The 16,740-nt window shown below is 42.8% G+C and overlaps 1 protein-coding gene and 1 long non-coding RNA gene across 4 annotated transcripts in view; one reads left to right on the top strand and one right to left on the bottom strand.

The window, feature by feature from the left end:
* LOC311442109 overlaps positions 1–1,849 on the bottom strand; it is a 66,412-nt gene extending 64,563 nt beyond the window's left edge. The window contains exons 1-2 of the long non-coding RNA XR_014696448.1: positions 1,666–1,849; positions 916–1,054 (exon numbers count right to left, since the gene is read on the bottom strand). This is a non-coding gene — a long non-coding RNA (uncharacterized lncRNA). The remainder of the gene's footprint in view (positions 1–915; positions 1,055–1,665) is intronic.
* A 13-nt stretch (positions 1,850–1,862) lies between these two features.
* The window catches only part of PRKCD (protein kinase C delta), a 65,540-nt gene continuing 50,662 nt past the window's right edge, over positions 1,863–16,740 (top strand). Inside the window, exon 1 of one of the 3 annotated variants that reach the window (XM_084530919.1) lies at positions 1,863–1,886. The gene's annotated coding sequence lies outside the window, so the exon portion shown is untranslated. Of the gene's footprint in view, positions 1,887–1,914; positions 2,039–2,113; positions 2,175–16,740 lie in introns of those variants that run through there. The other 2 variants (XM_084530916.1, XM_084530917.1) reach the window with 2 other exon arrangements.

The raw sequence follows: 16,740 nt of genomic DNA, 5'->3' as shown, positions 1-16,740 counted from the left end.
TTGAGAAGATCCTCCATTTTGTTTTCTAAAGGCCAAATTTTACATCTTTACTCAGTCCTAATTAACATTTAACCTTCTGACTGACTAATCAAAGACATAAGATACAAATCTCTTTAAGCCTTGCACTTTACTCACAGTCTGAAACAGGAATGACTATCTGTTTCAGAAACACTTCAGCCAAAGTGATACTCTAAATAATTGAAATGCAACTGTAGTTAACAAATGGCTTGCTGCATCATTATACCGTAAAGTCACAAACTAAAATGAACTCTCTCTGACCACTTACACTCCCAATGAACAGGACGTTAAACAGAACACATTTTTTATTTTGCCAAACTTCACTGGAAGTATTGAAATGGGGAAAACCACTTGGCAAAAGTTAGTGTCTGCTTTTCCCCTCTCATTCAAAGTAGTTTTAGTTTTACGAACATAGCATTCATGAGTTGCTCATGCATATAAAGTTCCTCAGATTTCAGCAGCAACACAAGTAATTTTAAGTAAGGGTCCTCATGGAATTTATTACAGCGTTATGGTTAATTCAACAACATTCTGTGCCAAAACAAGAAAATATTATTTATTATTTGTTAGCTAAAAACAAAAAAAAAAAACAAACACTAAAATAGGCCTAAGAACACGTACAAAGTACCACATAGATTAATTTGCAGCAGAAATAAAAAGCAACCAAAGACTTCTCTGCTCTGCTGCCTTCACCAAACTATGATTTTCACTGTACCCACCCAAACTCTCAGCTGGTGGTATTTTTGTGTTAAAACTAGACTTTAATTTAAGCTCCCCATATATTTTCCCCCCCCAAAAAAAAAAAAAATTAAAAAAAATCAGAAGTCTGAGTTACATACACATCGTAACCTTTCAGATTTGAAACGACACAAAACAACCGATGAACTTCTAGAATACCTCTTGAGCATGAAGTGCTCTTCTGGAAAGAAGCTGGACACCGAACCTGTGGGCCATGGGTTTTGGAGACAGCTCCACACACAGCCTCCTAATGGCCAGCTCTGGCACCCTCAGCTGCCATACACAGCCTGGCACCTGCCTGGAGAAACAACAGTGGCTCAGAAAATGTTGGGAGTTTCATCACTGTTTTCAGCTAGATCAGAATGAGCTCATTTAAGATGAAAACGCAAGAGTAATTACACCCGAATTAGTAATACGTTTACCCCTATGAGCTAGAAAATGATGACAAAGGTCTGCTTTGGTTCCTTCAGGAGGAAGGCAGCATTTTCTCTCCTATTTATGTTTGTCATGTTCCTGTGCTGTAACCCAACCCCAAACCACCTCACTTCAACACTCAGGAGCTCCATCCCTCAGAGTGTGAGTCTGAGGACAGCTGGGCTGGGACACCAGTGGCCTGCGGCCTCCAGCACCCTGTGGTAAAGGCACTGAGGCAACACCAGCGCTCACAGACCTAGAGCCTACCCAGCTTTAGCCCTATCATTAAAACAACATCCCCGGCTTATGAAACCACCAAAATTTATTTTAAATAAGAGCCTGGAAGAGGAAGTGGTGCGGCGAGGCAGTGGGGAAGCTCGAACGCCGCTCCCCACAGGGCAGAGGCACACAGCAAGCGCTCTGCGGCCGAGCTCCAGCTCCTCAGCCCCAGCCGTAGCTCCACGTCTGGGCCCAAAATAAACAAAATAAAATCACCTCCTCGCCTCAGCCCCGACCCTGCGCCCGCAGCACGAGCACGACACCAGAGCTTTTGGCCAAGGGGCGCTGTGCTGAGGGACACCGCGAGGGCTGGGGCGTCCCCAGTGCGACGGGACGGAGGGGACCGGGACCGAGGACGGGACTGGGGACGGAGACGGGGCCAGGCAGCACCACGGTCGCCTTTCTCAGCACCTCCGGGGTGGGGCGGGCGGCCGCAGGTGAGTGCGCGGCCCGTGGGCGGAGCGCGGGGCGGGGAGCGCCGAGCCCGGGCCGTGGCGGCGGGGAGCCGGCGGTCGCTGCCCGCCCGTCTCCGTCTCTCGCTCAGCTCGCTCCCCGGGACGGCTCCCGGTACTCGGCTCCGGGCAGGCGGGTGAGTGCCGGTACTTGCCCCCTCGGGTGTGTGTGTGTGTGTACGGGGGGCGCTCCCGCTGCTCGGCGGCTCCTGCCCCGCCCGGCCCGGGGTGAATGAGGAAGCGACGCGGGCTCCGGCTTCCGTGGGGCGCACGGTGGGGAGAAGGACGCCCGGCCCGGCTCGGCTTGGCTCGGCCCGGCTCGGTGCTGCCGTGCTGGGGCGGCCGTAGTGGGGCGGGCGGGACGGAGCCGTGTCCGGCCGCGGGTGGGTGCTGCTGCTGCCTCCGGAGCGGCGCCTCCATGTTGGGCTCGGGGCCGCGCCGCTCCCCTCGGCCGCCCGCACCCCCGCGGTGCTCCGGGACCGGGAGCCCGGGACGGGGCCGCCCCCGCTGCCGCCTCGCCGGGCACCGGCCGGAGCGGGGCAGGGCGGACCCGGGGAGGAGGTCCCGAGCTCCCCGCGGCTGTGTCCCCGGCACAGGCACGGAGTTTGCTCTTGGCACGAGCGCCGGCTGTGATAACAGCAACTTTGGGGTTGTTTTTTCTTTTTTTTTCTTTTTTTCTTTTTTTTCTTTTTTTTTTTTTTCCTTCTTCCCCTCCCTCGTCCGGCCCCGTGGATGCTCAGTTTCTGTGCAGCCGAGAGGCACGGTGCTGGAAGCGGGCAGTTTCCAGCTGATTTGTGACAGACAGTGAGGGAGAAGGAACGCTCCTTGGGCGGGCGTGCCAGGCGTGCATCTCTTTAAAACCCCCTTTCGGTTCATCACTAGGGAATTCCCCGTTTGCGTGAGGGGATCAGCACTAAAAGCAACGGGGTTGTGACACCGGCTGGTTTCGCCTGACACCTGTTTGCTCGGGGGTTGCTGTGACCGCTTCACCTCCGCGTTATCTGCCCAGGTAGTGCGGGGTGGCCGGGAGGTGCTGTGCCCAGGAGCCGTCCCTCGGCAGCTCGAGGCCTCGGGGGACAGAGCTGGACCCGCAGAGAAGGCAGATGTGGGAAGAGCTGTGCTAGTGCTCTTCCCAGAGTTAAATATTGCTTTAAAGCCCGAGTTACAGCCCTTAAACATCTCGCCGAGTAGCCCGTGTCAAAATTCTGCGTGCTCGCCTGTGCCCAGCTTTTGTCAGATCTTCTTTGCGCATTGGCCTCGTATGGTCATTAGTCTCATTAACTGTATAACAAGCCAGGAAATAACCCGACCCAGTTTTCCGTCCGTAAGGTAACGCCGTGCAGCATTGTATTGATCAAATAGGAAGAAATATAACCAGTATGGGTTTCTGACCAAAAGTCTGCAAAGTGCTTCTTAACTCATTAAGCAATAATTCATAAGCATCACTTAAAAAAGGTATATGCAGCATTTCCTACTTATTTTAGTTCCTGAAAATTAGAAATTTAATTAGAAATTGAAGTGGGTATTTAATCTTCAGACAGATTTTCAGTTACCCCAGGATGCTGCTGAGGGAGTTCTGCAGAAAAAAGCAAACATAAGAGACTGCGACGCGTAAATTTACGTTGTGGGTTTGTTGTTGTTTTTTCTTTTTATCCTGGGTTTCGAGATAAAAATCTGTTTTAAAAATACAGCTATGTGCTTTAGTTTAAGAAATGTTTAAATATTGTCATTTTTGGTTTTGATCTTTATAGTTTTATGATTTTTTTCTGATCTTTTCAGTTATCTCTTTGTAAAATTGACTATAGCAGACCTCTAAAGGCGTATGATTATCAGAGTAACATGCATAATATTTGAAACCAACAATTTAAAAAATAAAAAACATAAGCAGGTATTTCACTCGGCATTATGTGTATGCTTATATGTGATTCTAAACAGTACAAGTTATCAGTACTTTGAAATTTTCATCTTACATCTAGGAATATGGATTTAAGTATGTAGGAATTGCTGCCACTCAGTGGCTGGTACAGAAGCGTAGGAAACTCTTCTCACTTATGTAGCTGTGATGTATGTGCAGTTGCTGAGTACGGCATAAGGTAATTCTGTTCCTTGAATCTGTGTGAGATATTTGATCAGGAAGATGCTCATATTGTTCTGAACTGTTCTCAAACTCTTTTCCATCTTGTATTTCATAAGTTGTGACCCTCCTGTATAGATAAGTCTAATGAGAGAGGGGTTACAAGTTTCTTATTGAATGAAATAGCGAAATAGCATTATATAATAAATCAAAAAAATTGACCGCACAGCTAGTTGAAAAGGTATTGTGTAAAGAAGGAATTCTTTTAAATCTATTACTGAACTGTAGGAAACTTAAGTTTTGTAGTTACTTTTGTTAAAGAGAAACTTTTAGAAGAATCTTTCAAAGAAAACTTGGCCTGATGCTTTATAGATTAAGGGAACATCAAGAGAACCTGGAAAGATGACATCTTTTATTGAAATAACAGCTTTCCTCGGGAAAGCATACAAGCTTTCAGGCCTCCAAGTCTATTTTGTCTAAAATCTGCAGTCATTAAAGGTAATCTCAAACTGAGTACTTTAGGACCTAATCGTTAAAGTTAACCATTCATCCTGGTTTCCATCTGAAGGCCTTCCATGCCACCCTCTCTGTGCTTGCTCCTCTGCCCCATGGTCATGTTGCCCGTCTGTAGCTGGTGCTCAGCTCTGGCTGCTGCTCCTGGAAAGAGGAGCCCCTGCAGCACCCCTCGATCTGCAGCTGCACTGCGACTGGAGCTGGGAGTGCAGCGCTGACCTTCAGTCCACCGAATATCAGTAGCATCTGCAGTGAAGCTGCAGGGGCACGAGCCACAGTGTGGACTGTGCCGTGTAAATGCTTTCCAGGTGTTAGCCAGCGCTGAGGTATGTGCTTGTATGGGGTTCATTGACATAGGTATTTAAGTTCCTTGAAGCTAACTCAGATGTGTCTGTGCATGCTGCAATCAAAATGCATGAAGTATCTATAGTCTGCCATCCCCTTCATTAGATATATGAAGTACATATTTAACCTACCATAAAAAGAATGGAGGAAGAAAGGGATAGGGCAGAGTTTGAAATGTTTATTGCAGATGAGTCAGAGCTGAATGTGAAAGATGACAAGTGACTTACCAGTGGAGTCTGGGGGTTAGCTGACTTCATCAGGAACCAAATCCCTCCGTTAATCATCCACTTCTGAGAAAAGTAATGGGATTTTTATTCTGGAGTTGTCCTTGTGTCAAATGCAGCATCTCCATTCTGGTTGTCAGGTTCTGGCCAAGAGACATCTAATAAACACCAAATTCATTTGTGTTCCAGCAGTTGTTTTAAATGTTTTCCATACTCTGTGAGAAAACCTCTCAGCTTTCTCTGAATCTTCCTTTACCTGAACGATCTGAGTACAGAATTTTACTTTGTAGAGCTCTACACGGAGCCAGAGGGGTGAGCAGGAACAGGGGAAGGGGGAAAACTATCTGTCCTGTGCCCATTCACAGGTCTCTGGGCAGCACAGGAAAATTAATCACTCTACATCCGCTTGGTTGTGCTTTGCAAAGATACAATTAACAGAGATGAGCCTGGGAGAGCTCTTTACAGCCTTAGTAAAGTAATGCTGAAATGGCTTGTGTTATGTTCTCATTTAAAAAGCAGTTATTTTTAACTGTAAGAGTTTTTGTGCTTTATTACAGAGGCATTACCACTCCAGACAGAATTGAGTTACTCTATTAACTTTTTATGGTATTCTTTGAGCAATCTTGCAGAAGTGCTCTGTAGGAAGCAGTGTGCTGTCTCTAGCTCTACAGGGCCATCTAGATTATACGCACTGCCTTCATGACTAGAAACTGTGCTGGTGTTCTGCTGCTGTTACCAGTCACCAGTAAGGGTTAAGAAATGAGAGATCTGGCACAGGGACATCACAAATCTGTCCTTCACAAGAGTGGTGCAAAATGTATTTCTGGTCCATCTAGACCAGACTGTGCTACTGGAAGTATCCCTGACAAGGAGAATGGAAATACAATGTGTGTAGCTGCATGTTACTGATTGTTTTCCTTTTTTTTATGATAACGTATTATGATAATGCTTCGTTTAAAGCGCTGTGTCTACCTTTCAGTGACAGAAAGGTGCCCTGCCTTCCATGCAGTAAGTTATGTTTTGAACCTATTAAATTAGCTGCTGCTGTTTACTGACTGATAATGGATTTGACTGTTTCTGTCTCGAAGGTAGAAGTGAAGCAGGGCAGATGTATATCCACAGCTCTGAAGCAAAGAGGCAGGCCATAAAATCTTTAAAGATATTTTTGCAGCTAAAAAAGTGCATAAAACTGCAGAATACACCTTATGGTATCCTCTTACTGCAGTTAACGTTTTTGCTGGTAATTTCTTTGCCATTGAGCGTAATGTTCTATCAGGAAAAGTTTATTTAATGATACTCAAGTGCAGTTGGTATTCATCTGATAATACTCGTGATCTATAAAATCTTGGAGGGACTGTTTCAGATAACTTCATAAAGCTGATGCACATTAGGTGTTTAAGCCTTGCATGATGCTTGCCAGACTTCTAAGGGAGGAGGATGTGTGCTTACCATCTCCTGCCTTTTGATGAGCCGTATATTAGATTTACCTAAAAAATAAAAAGCAGCACCTCTCTGTATGCCCCAGAAAAGGACTATTTTGAATTCCAAGGTGCTACCACTTGTGAGAACAGAACAGATATGCAACATATATTCCTGTCCTGCTATTCCTAATGTGTTTTCTTAGAGCTGTGAGCAATATCTGGTCTTGGGTGGTTGAAAAGTAACCAAGCAGCGTCACTTTTACCCTTTGATAGTGAGAGAGGAGTTGGGATAGCCTCTGGGAGCATAGGTGACAGGTCAGCATTGCACCAGGCATTGTGTGTATCTGTGGAAAAGAGACCCTACTAAAACAACTCTTCCCAAACCACTTAGGACGTGTGCCACTCTTTTCTGAGAAGTACAGTGTGGGCTGAAGCCCTTCCAGCTTCACTGGGCTCAGAGGAATTGCCTGAACTGTCTGAAATAGAATCCTGTTTCGCATCTCCCAAATGGCTGCAAACCTCTAGATTGGTTTGTATATTTGTGCATAAGTGGCTCTGATTTCTGTTGTGTTCAGTCTTCTTCAGCCTCATAAATGATGTAAGTGTTAATGGGCTTGGTTTAATCCCACCCACCTGCTATAAGTATGGGGTATCTTGAAACATACACAGTAAATCTAAACCTCAGCCCCAGCTTTGTTCCCCACCCCTGCGCCATCAAGTATTATGTGCTACTGATTTGGAGCTGAAAGCCTAGACCTGTGTCGGATTAGCCTTGCTTTTTGCTCTATGACAGCTTTGTAATGATGAGGTGACCAAGAGAGAAAATTGCATGTTTTTTAGCACTCAAGTGTCAAGTTATCTTCTGAGCATTTGAAAATCTTCTCCTTTTCTTTTTTTCCTTTTTTTTTTTTTTTTCCCCATCAATGCCTGTTTATTAGATCTGAATACACAAACAAGGATTTTAGAAATTCCTTATCAGATTCTCTGGTTTCTCTTGGAAGTGCAGTTTAAGCTTTGCTGTAGTTTTTCTGCCTAAGGAATTCGTGAAATCTGTGTTTGGTCAGTACTTCTTTATACTAATTTACTTCAGTGCATCTGGTGTTTTAATAGTCAGGGTTAGGCAAGAGAAGAAGTATTCTTGGTTGTGATATCAGGCTTGTCTTTCAGATAATAAGGTGGTGGTTTTAGGTTGTTGTTTTTGTTTGTTTTGTTTTTGAAGATTGAGGTGCTTGAAGATGTAGGCAGATGCTTGAAAAAGTGATCTGAAACGTCTCATGGACAAGCTCAGTGTTCAGCTTGGCTCCGATAGACTGCCTTTTTCCGGGAAATTCCCCAATGAGTACAAAGGCAGTGTAGTTAAGTTATTGCTAATGCATCCTTCAGTAGCTTGTGTGAGCTGTGCTTTTCTAACAGGAAGCTGTATTTGATTCTTTTTTTTTTTTTTTTTTTGAATAAGGGAGGAATCCTATGATTCTTTCTTAAAAGAAAATTCTTCTGAAAAAGCCCTCTGTACAAAAATTTGGTAAGAATTTAGAAAACGTGGTCCAAGCAGTTGATAGTAGAACCCGTTGCATGCTTTTTTAAACTTCTTTTATGAAGAAAAACTAAGACGAACAGGCACAGTGCAATAACTGAACGATTGTCATGTTTGTCACGTGACACTGTAGATTTTATCTCAATCTTTTTTGTTTCTTTTGTAATACCTCTGGATGACTTTGCATTTTGCTGGCACATCTAAGTAACTGGAGTGAGGAGTATTTTGTACCTTGCTGATTTTGTTAGTGCCTGTTGAAGTGCAGAACTCAGTATTTCTCTTGCTAAAGAACAGTTGTTTGTCAGAGTACATTCCTGGAAAACTCTTGTGAAAGTAAGGTTTATTCTTGCTTATTTTTAAAATTTTGTTTAACGTACATGCCTGTAAGAGAGCACAGATGGTTGTCTTGCATTAAGAAGGTGCTGCCAGGATTTTTGGTGTTGATAATTAACTGTTCCATTTATAGATTAAATAAATAAATAATCTTGCAGTAGGATCTGAAACCCTCCATCGTGCAAGTAGCTCTGCATGTGAAGGAGTAAATTATTATAGATGCTTTCAATACTGATAAACATCTTTCCTCCCCCCATCCTTTTTTCTTTTTTTTTTTTTTTTTCTCTTTTTGAATAGCACCACTCAGCGAGCAGAAGGAGCAGTCTGATAATAGGTTCTCACATCCAGTGTGCTGGTGCATTAATGCAGCATTTTTGCTGAGCTGTGAATTGCTCAACAGCTGTTTTCTCGTGTATCGTTGGCCAATGACTTTGGCCTTCCGTGAACTCAAGTGGTCTTACTAATGAGTCGGGAATGCTGCAGTGCCCGTGGATGCTGATTGCCAAATATCTGCGGCAGATTTGTCTGTCAGGAAGCTCTGAGAACTCTCTCATATTACACTCGCTTATGTTCCTCGATAACCTACAATTGCTGTTTGACAAGCGTATCGTGGCTAATGTAGGCAGCAGTGTCCCAGGGGCAGGAGCTTCTTAACATGGGCCTAAACTCTTCCAGGTACTTTTAGAGTTAAAATTAATTCAGTTGAGCCTTGATCTGTATACAGTGAGCCACTGGCACTTGGACGTGTCTTCTCCTGTTCTCTCAGCCAAAAAGGAGACTCCAGCATCCCCGATTGCCTAGTTACTTCAAAGCTAGCACAATGGTGAGGGGAGGATAGATAAACACCAAGGGATCAGTAGGCAGCACTTGTGTCCTGCCTGGAAAAAGCCTGTTGGAGAACTAGGGAGCAGGGAGATGCAGCTCGAAGCAACGTGACAGCCTTCCTCTGCAAAAGAAGCACCTTCCGCCATGCACGACCAGTGAACGTGCTGAGACCAAACCCAGCAGAGACACCAGTGTTTGCAGTGGTTCCTGGAGGTCTGCCATTTTATAGGAAGTTAGCTACAGGCTAACCCCATCTTCTCCCCAACAGCAGAAGAGAAATTTAATGGGGTAATATTGTTAGATTTTTTTTTTTTTCTGCAGGCCTTTTTGAAGAAAGGTATGATTTGGACCAAAGGATTTATACATCTTCCTGTTAATCCCTATGGGGCTTGCATTAGGCCCTTAGTCATTTTTGTTTTTCATTCCTCCAGTTCCCTTAGGCCCTTGCAGTAAGGGAATCTGCAATCAATTTGTAGCTCTCAGCACATCTGTAATTGCAGAGTAGCTGTTCGGTTAGCAAGACTTGCTTCATTGCACTTGAGAAAAGTATGGAAGGTTCTCTGGGAATCTGATTGTCCCTATTTATTGGGTCTCATTTGAACAGAGGTTGCTTTCTTCTTCGGGAAGTCAGGGCACGTCTGCATCAGTCGGGTTGGCTGGCTGAGCAGTCTCGGCTATGACTGCTGACTGCTGTGGTGGTGCCATCACAGCCTCGGCGCAGGTTCACCAGAAGGCATGGCTGCAGGATGGTTTGTCTCACTTTAAGGTCTGTTTCACATGCAGTTTTACTGCTGTCATCGCATCTGACACGCATGCTTTCGCATGCAAATATCTCATTACGCTATTGCTAGCCTCGTTAAGTACTTTAGCTAAAATAAGCACATACACCAAAAGTTAGGACGAGTCTCTTTTAGGCTGGATGTTAGAGCTATGTGGCAGCTTAGAGACCATCCTGTTCTTTTCAACAAGCTTTTCCAGGTTACTCTACAAGTTGAAAGGTCAGGTTACTGGATCTGCACCACCAACTTGCCTCAGCACAGGACCCCGTGCACCTGCTGAAGCCATCCATTGAAGGGGAAATTGGGGCAGACAGAGCTGGCTGCAGCAGGAGCCCCCAGTGCTGCAGGCCTGCCTGGTACCACCCTGCCCTCCTCGGCCTCGTGTGTCCCAGAGGTGCTGCCGGCCCCCTCGCTTCAGCCTTGCAAACTCCATCTCCTTCCCAAAACCTTTGTAATACAGCCCAAGTGCCTGCCTGCTGGGGCAGGGAGAGGAAGTCTTGCTGTTGTTTTCTGTTTCAGTTTAATTTGCAAGTTCTCTAATTTCTAGCAGTGCTGCTAGGACTTTAAAGGCAACCCCAGGAGTTTAATGTAGTCCATACCGGTATCTGTCAGACTGGTTTTCTGACCTATTTTGGGGTATTGCAATTTGGGATTAATGTTACTTTCCTTTTCCAGTGGGTGGCAGTTGAGGCAAAGAGAAATGTTTATTTGCTTGGAAGTTTATATAGATATGTATTTAAGGAATGGGAAGCAAAGCCAAAGCAGGCCAGCCCTTTATGGCTGACTGCTCTCTCCTTATGTCGGTTCTTTCCTTTGTTATTGCACCTCCTAGCTGGGAGAAGGGCAAATCAAAGGAGCTCTTGTGACCAAAATCCGCTTTTAGTTTCAGTCTCCCGTGTGTGTGTTGTTCTGTTCCTTGTTTCCTTCTTCTCTTACTGCTTAATAACAGTGAGCCCAATCTTTCCATCATTAGAGCTTTGCCTTATGTAAACCTAATTTCAAAACTTTGAAACAGAGAGCTGCTAACTTTTTGCAGCAGTGTTCAGCTTCTGAGATCTGTAGTTTGATGTGGAATGCAATATGTAGTAGCACTGATTGCCATTTTTCTCTGAACTCAAGCCAGAAGAGAAATCTAAATCACATTACAGTAAGTGTTTTTAGTGTTTCAAGAGCTGACGACAATATAACAGCCTCAGCAGTGCTGACTTTATATGGTTTTTCTTCTGACCAGATGCTCTGAGGCATTTCATGGCCTGCATTACATTGCCTTTGTCACTGGAGTGCTTGGTACATTTGAAATGGTTTGTGAAGAAAGGAGCTTTGTGGGTTTTTTGTCAAAGGTTCCTGTGTGGATTTTCAAAATACTCCCAGCCAGCAGCCAGGAATGGCCTTTTTTCTTCAAAAGCGAATCTTGACAAGAAGTCTACAGTACCGATTCTTACAAATTGATTATATATAAAACCACTGAACTCTATTTCCTTGAGGGGCAAAATTGTGACAGAAAAGTATTTTCACACGTTTCTTGTACAGTTGGCATATATCTTATTTACAGCCAAGTTTCAAGCTATTGAAATAACATACTAGATTCCAAGTGCTGCGTAACTGAAGTACAGAGTAGTGCATTTAGTGAGTATAAAATTATAAATGAAATATAAATGACGTATATATTTATGGAAATATTAATAAATACTCTCATCTGAAAATTACTGCGTTTCTAAAAGTGGTAGAGATTAGGTTAAATCTGCTTTTTAAAATGTAAGAATATGTATATCAGTGCTGAAATCATCAGGTTGAGAATTGTTGTTGGGTGATGAGGAATAATTTGATGGATTTTAAGAAGAACTAAATTTCTTTTTTTTTTTTTTTTTTTCCCAAGCCATTAAAGCAGTGATAGGGCTTTTCCACTACTTCCCAGTGCTTTACATTTTGGGTAAATACTTAATGCTGCATCAAAAGCAGAAGATGCCTTTTATTATAACAATCAATCCCCATCTTCTCCCTGAAGAAATGTGGCCTTATATAGTTATTTAATGTACCTAGGCCAAAATAAATCTAGTTAAATTAGATAACATTGTTATCAATTCATTTCAACAGCTTTGCCAAATCCAAATGGAGTCAGTTTATCACAGCTAAGCCTTGTCTAAGCTTATGTGACACTCCACTTAAAGTCAGTTTTTACACTGATGCAGTTAAATACAAAAGCTTCTGCAAACAGAGTCATTATAAACACTTACAGTGATTATCCACTTAAGTGGATACAAATTCTTCTGCTGCTGCTGTTAGAGCAAAGTTCAGCCTGACTGAGAGATGAAACCTGTAAAATGATTTCAGATTCTTACCCCTTCCGGTCACGTGAAATAAATGAGAAATTAATTGCCAGAGCAGCAATGAGTTGAGTTTCATCTGGTTGATAGCAAAACTGATTTTACTTATCAGCAGTACTCTTTGGTTATAATGGCTTAAAATGGAAATCTTTTTTTTATGCTGAAAATACTCTGAAAGCCATGACATAGCATGTATTCAGTTTTGTCAAAGGGACACAGTCAAATAGAAAATTGTCCCCCCCCCCCTTTTTTTTTTTTTTTTTTTTTTTAGAAGACTGTGAAAACGTCTGTGGTGACTGTAATGTACGTCAGTCACTAGAAACAAAAATCACTTATTTTCAATCCCTTCAATTTATTTAGCTGTCAATTACTGGATTGCCATTTGCTGAAAAAAAGATGGTGTACACTAAATTCTTCTGAAAGGTTTTGATGCATGCATGTGTGCACATGCAGCGATGGCATACTTGAAGTTTAGAGGGTGATTTGTTTATTGCTTTTTTTTTTTGTTGTTGTTGTTACTGTCTTGACACCTATGTCCAATTGACAAACAAATCTTATTTTAGGGACTAGGGAAAGATATGTCCATTATTTCACAGAATCACAGAATTTCTAGGTTGGAAGAGACCTCAAGATCATCGAGTCCAACCTCTGACCTAACGCTAACAGTCCCCACTAAACCATATCCCTAAGCTCTACATCTAAACGTCTTTTGAAGACTTCCAGGGATGGTGACTCCACCACTTCCCTGGGCAGCCTGTTCCAATGCCTAACAACCCTTTCGGTAAAGAAATTTCTAGTCCAGTTTAAGAGAGAGAGAGAGATCTGGTTGTATTATGGTTTAGATCTTTTTTTTCCTTGTAAATTTGATTTCCTTCCTACTTCTGGTGCTGCTTTCCAGTGTGAAAGTTGATCCTCATACTAGAAAAATTTTTGAGGGAGTCTCAACAGAGAGATATTTTGTTTGTTTGCTTAAAGCAAACCGTGAGGGTTGTAGAGCTCTGTTTTAAATTAACAGCTCCCCAAGCTGGGCTGCATGCTTAACGCTTTTCAGACACTGTCATGAGGCAGTAGTACAAGCATTCAAATACTTCAAAGGAAAGACAGCCATATCTAGAGTTATATCTTAAAAACATAAAAAAGGCTGTCAGGCTCATGTAATTGAGAATGTTTGCCATAGGCAAGGTGTCCCAGACAGACTGAAATGGAAGAACGTGTGCTCATGCTGCTCCATTTAGTTTTACATTAGTTACCAAGGGAACCCTATTACCTAATAAGTAAAAGTTACAGGAAACTTCAGAACATGCCTGTTTGTGTCTCTGTGCTTGGGTATTACTTCTCTGGTCCTTCAGCCCTTGTTTGGAGTTCTAGACTGCAGTAAGTAAATGACGAAGCGTGTACTTAGGGTCTCCTGATCAGACACTTACTTTGGAAAGTCTGCTTAATGTCACTTAAGGATTGCTTAACCATTGAATCTCCCAGAGTAATTTGTCAGGAAATTTTGCAAAGCTACAAAAAGCAAAATCATATACTTTTCAGTACATCGGTCTCTATACGTTTGAAGTTGTTTAAAGCCTGTTAACAAATATTATAGCACAGCTTCATCTAATGCATGTGCTCAGTGCACGAAACAACTGAGGGCAGTGACTGGGGCTGGATGTGGGATTCTCAAGATGTATTACAGAAAAACTACTTCTGTGCTGGATAGCAGAGAAAAAGCCTGTTCTGCTTCTTCATGACCCCCTAACATGCTGTGCTGTTGGAGTAAGTTGCTTGCTGGTTGCTTGCTCAGAAAAATGTGGGTGATGCACTGTTTTTTCTTCCATCGGTCGCTTGTCTTACCTATTGCAGTAGCCTGAATGCAGGAACATCTTTGGAAGACCTCACCGTAGGATGTCATCTGCGGCCAGCCCCATCTCTCACAGGGCAAGTGCTGAGCCATCTGCCTGGCTTAATTCCTCTCATCCAGTGTTGCAGGACTGGCAGTGCTGAGCTCGGCTGTGTGTGCTGCAGAGCAATCCCCGGTTCTGAGCCCCTCTCTGTTGGAAACTGGAGAAATCTCTGGGTAATTGCTGACATACAATATTGCATCAAGGCTGGAACAAAGATGAAGTCAATGTTTCTGCCAGCATCCTGGGGGAAAAGCAAATAGTCTCGAGACATTGTGGGTTTTCTTGTACATTCTTTAGGGCTTTATGGTGTATTATAAAGTTTCTAAGATTTTTTTTTCCTTTAAGTTAGACTTTACAGCAAAAATTCACATCCTGTATGCCAATACAGGTGGGTTAATAAGATGGGGAGGGAATGAGAGGTGCAACCGAGAAAGAGGGATTTGCCATCTTGGAAAAAAAGCTGGAGAAGCTTTTTTGGTTCATTTAATCTTTCAACACATCTTTCACTGATGTATTAAAGATGTCAAAGTTCTGACCTGGCCTTCTGGAGCACAACACATGCACTGTGGGCAGGCTCTGTGTTTTCAGGTGCTCCTACGTCATAAAAAATAAAAATAATAAAATATAAATAAAAATTAAAAAAAATGCATGAGCTTTGACTTTGAAACAGTTTTTAAGACGTTTGGTTGTGTGTGTTCCAAGTATGCAAATCCAAATGCTGTGTTCTTTACAGGTCAGCAGAGGGGACCAAAGGGGCAGCAGTGATGAGGCTGCCATGGTGCTTGGGAGATGTTGCAGCAGCGTACGGGGCTTGTGGCTGCACCAGTAAGAGATGAACCGCATCCTTTTAGTTACATCTGGTGCCAACAGTGCTAGAAGTGGCCCATCAGGGAAAGCAAAATGCTGTTTTATTTCATGGCCCATGCAAAAGCCAGAAACCTCTGCACTTTGCTCTGCCTGGAGGCTTTTTCTATCGCAAAAACGACCAAGTTTATCTAATGCTGTTGGACTGCAGTTTGCCTACACATACTCAAGTGCCGTACAGCCCAGCATATCAGGAAGGAGTTAGATAGTGACTTGAATTACTTGGGTTCACCAGTCTTTGAACAATATTTGAGGAAAAACAGATTGAAAGCAGTTAAACCAGTTTTTATGTTGCACCAGATGTGAAAACTAAGATCCCAGTATGGTCATAATTTAGCTGGCATAATAGCGCTCTCACTGGCATTGAACATAAAGGTTTATTTATGCCTTACTTCATGCTGTAAGCTTGTGGTTCAGCGATGGAGGTTTCCAGGCTTTAGCCAAACAGCCTGTTTGATTTGAGCGTCAGGGAAGGCAAGCATTTTCTCCTGTTGCAAGCGTTGCACCTGTTGGGGGACAGTGTTGAGAAAGAAGAAGAAACAAACAAAATTACATTGTTATTGAAGTTGATGAGTTCAAAACATAATTTTGATACTGCTTTAAGCATGAGAGAAATTAGAGACATCAAATTTTGTACTTTTTCCAAACTGATTTTCACATGACCTTCTGGTGACATCAATTTTAATAGGTCATATTTCACAGAATTCTTTCAAACTGTCCTTTCATTTTTCACTTTGTATTCCTAGGATCCATTTTTTTATCCCATGCCTTTTAGTCCTGTGCTTTGCCGAAGCTCCAGCTGCTGTTCAGTATTTTTATCTCTAAATGACATTTTTCACAAAGATTTGCAGTGAAACCTGTAAATCAAGAAACTCCAAAAAGCTTTATTTTTCTGTCATTCACCTTGCTCTTTCTTTGCCCTGTGGTTTCTGTGACACATAGTAGCGTAATTTCTGTGATTAAATAGTATGTAACTAGCAAACAGTCCAAAGCTTTTCTGGGTTACTTTGATTTTCTCTGACATTTTTTTCCTTCCACAGACTCATGGCAATTCATGTGAGTTCCTAGGAAACTTTACTTTTCCACCAAGAGTTCATTATTAAAACAAATAACCAATTCCAGCAGACATGCTAGCAGGATGCGGTATACTGCAATTTAATGAATATTTGAGATCAGTCATTGTTATCTTTACCCTTAATTTGCTATAGGGAACTGCTGGTTTTACATGTGTCCAAATTTTGGAGAAAACACTATTTAATGGTCTCAGAAAATGTGTATGACCTTAGTATCTAAATTATTCAGCAGTGGTTGATAAAACTCTGGAGGAAAAATGCGATGTGATCAAAAAGGTGCATTTTGCCCAGAACAAAGTCTCTCAAGGCAGCCTGCAGGGATAAGGATGTTTGGGTGCTTTCCCACTTCTTTTTTTCTCCTTTCTTCTGAATTGAATCTGTTGTGTGTTACTGTAAGGTCCCCTGCAGTTTGCAATCTGATGTTTCCAGGATCTGTCACAGTAATTAGTTTGCTTGTATGAATCTCTTCAAAGAAGAAAATTATTTTTTTTCTTTTAATTGCTGAAGTTGTGCAATAACTTTTTCAGTGGGTATATTTTCATCAGCTATCGACGCAGGCAACAGCACAGTGAGCTGATACGCAGAAGTAGCTTATAGATTGAGGCTTTTTCCTTTTCAGAGAAAAAAAAAAGGAAAATGCT

The sequence above is a fragment of the Aythya ferina genome (assembly GCF_964211825.1).
Source record: "Aythya ferina genome assembly, chromosome: 10".
In the NCBI taxonomy this organism is placed as follows: Eukaryota; Metazoa; Chordata; class Aves; order Anseriformes; family Anatidae; genus Aythya; species Aythya ferina.
The sequence above is the reverse complement of the archived record's forward strand: the minus strand, read 5'-3'. Positions and strand labels throughout refer to the sequence as shown.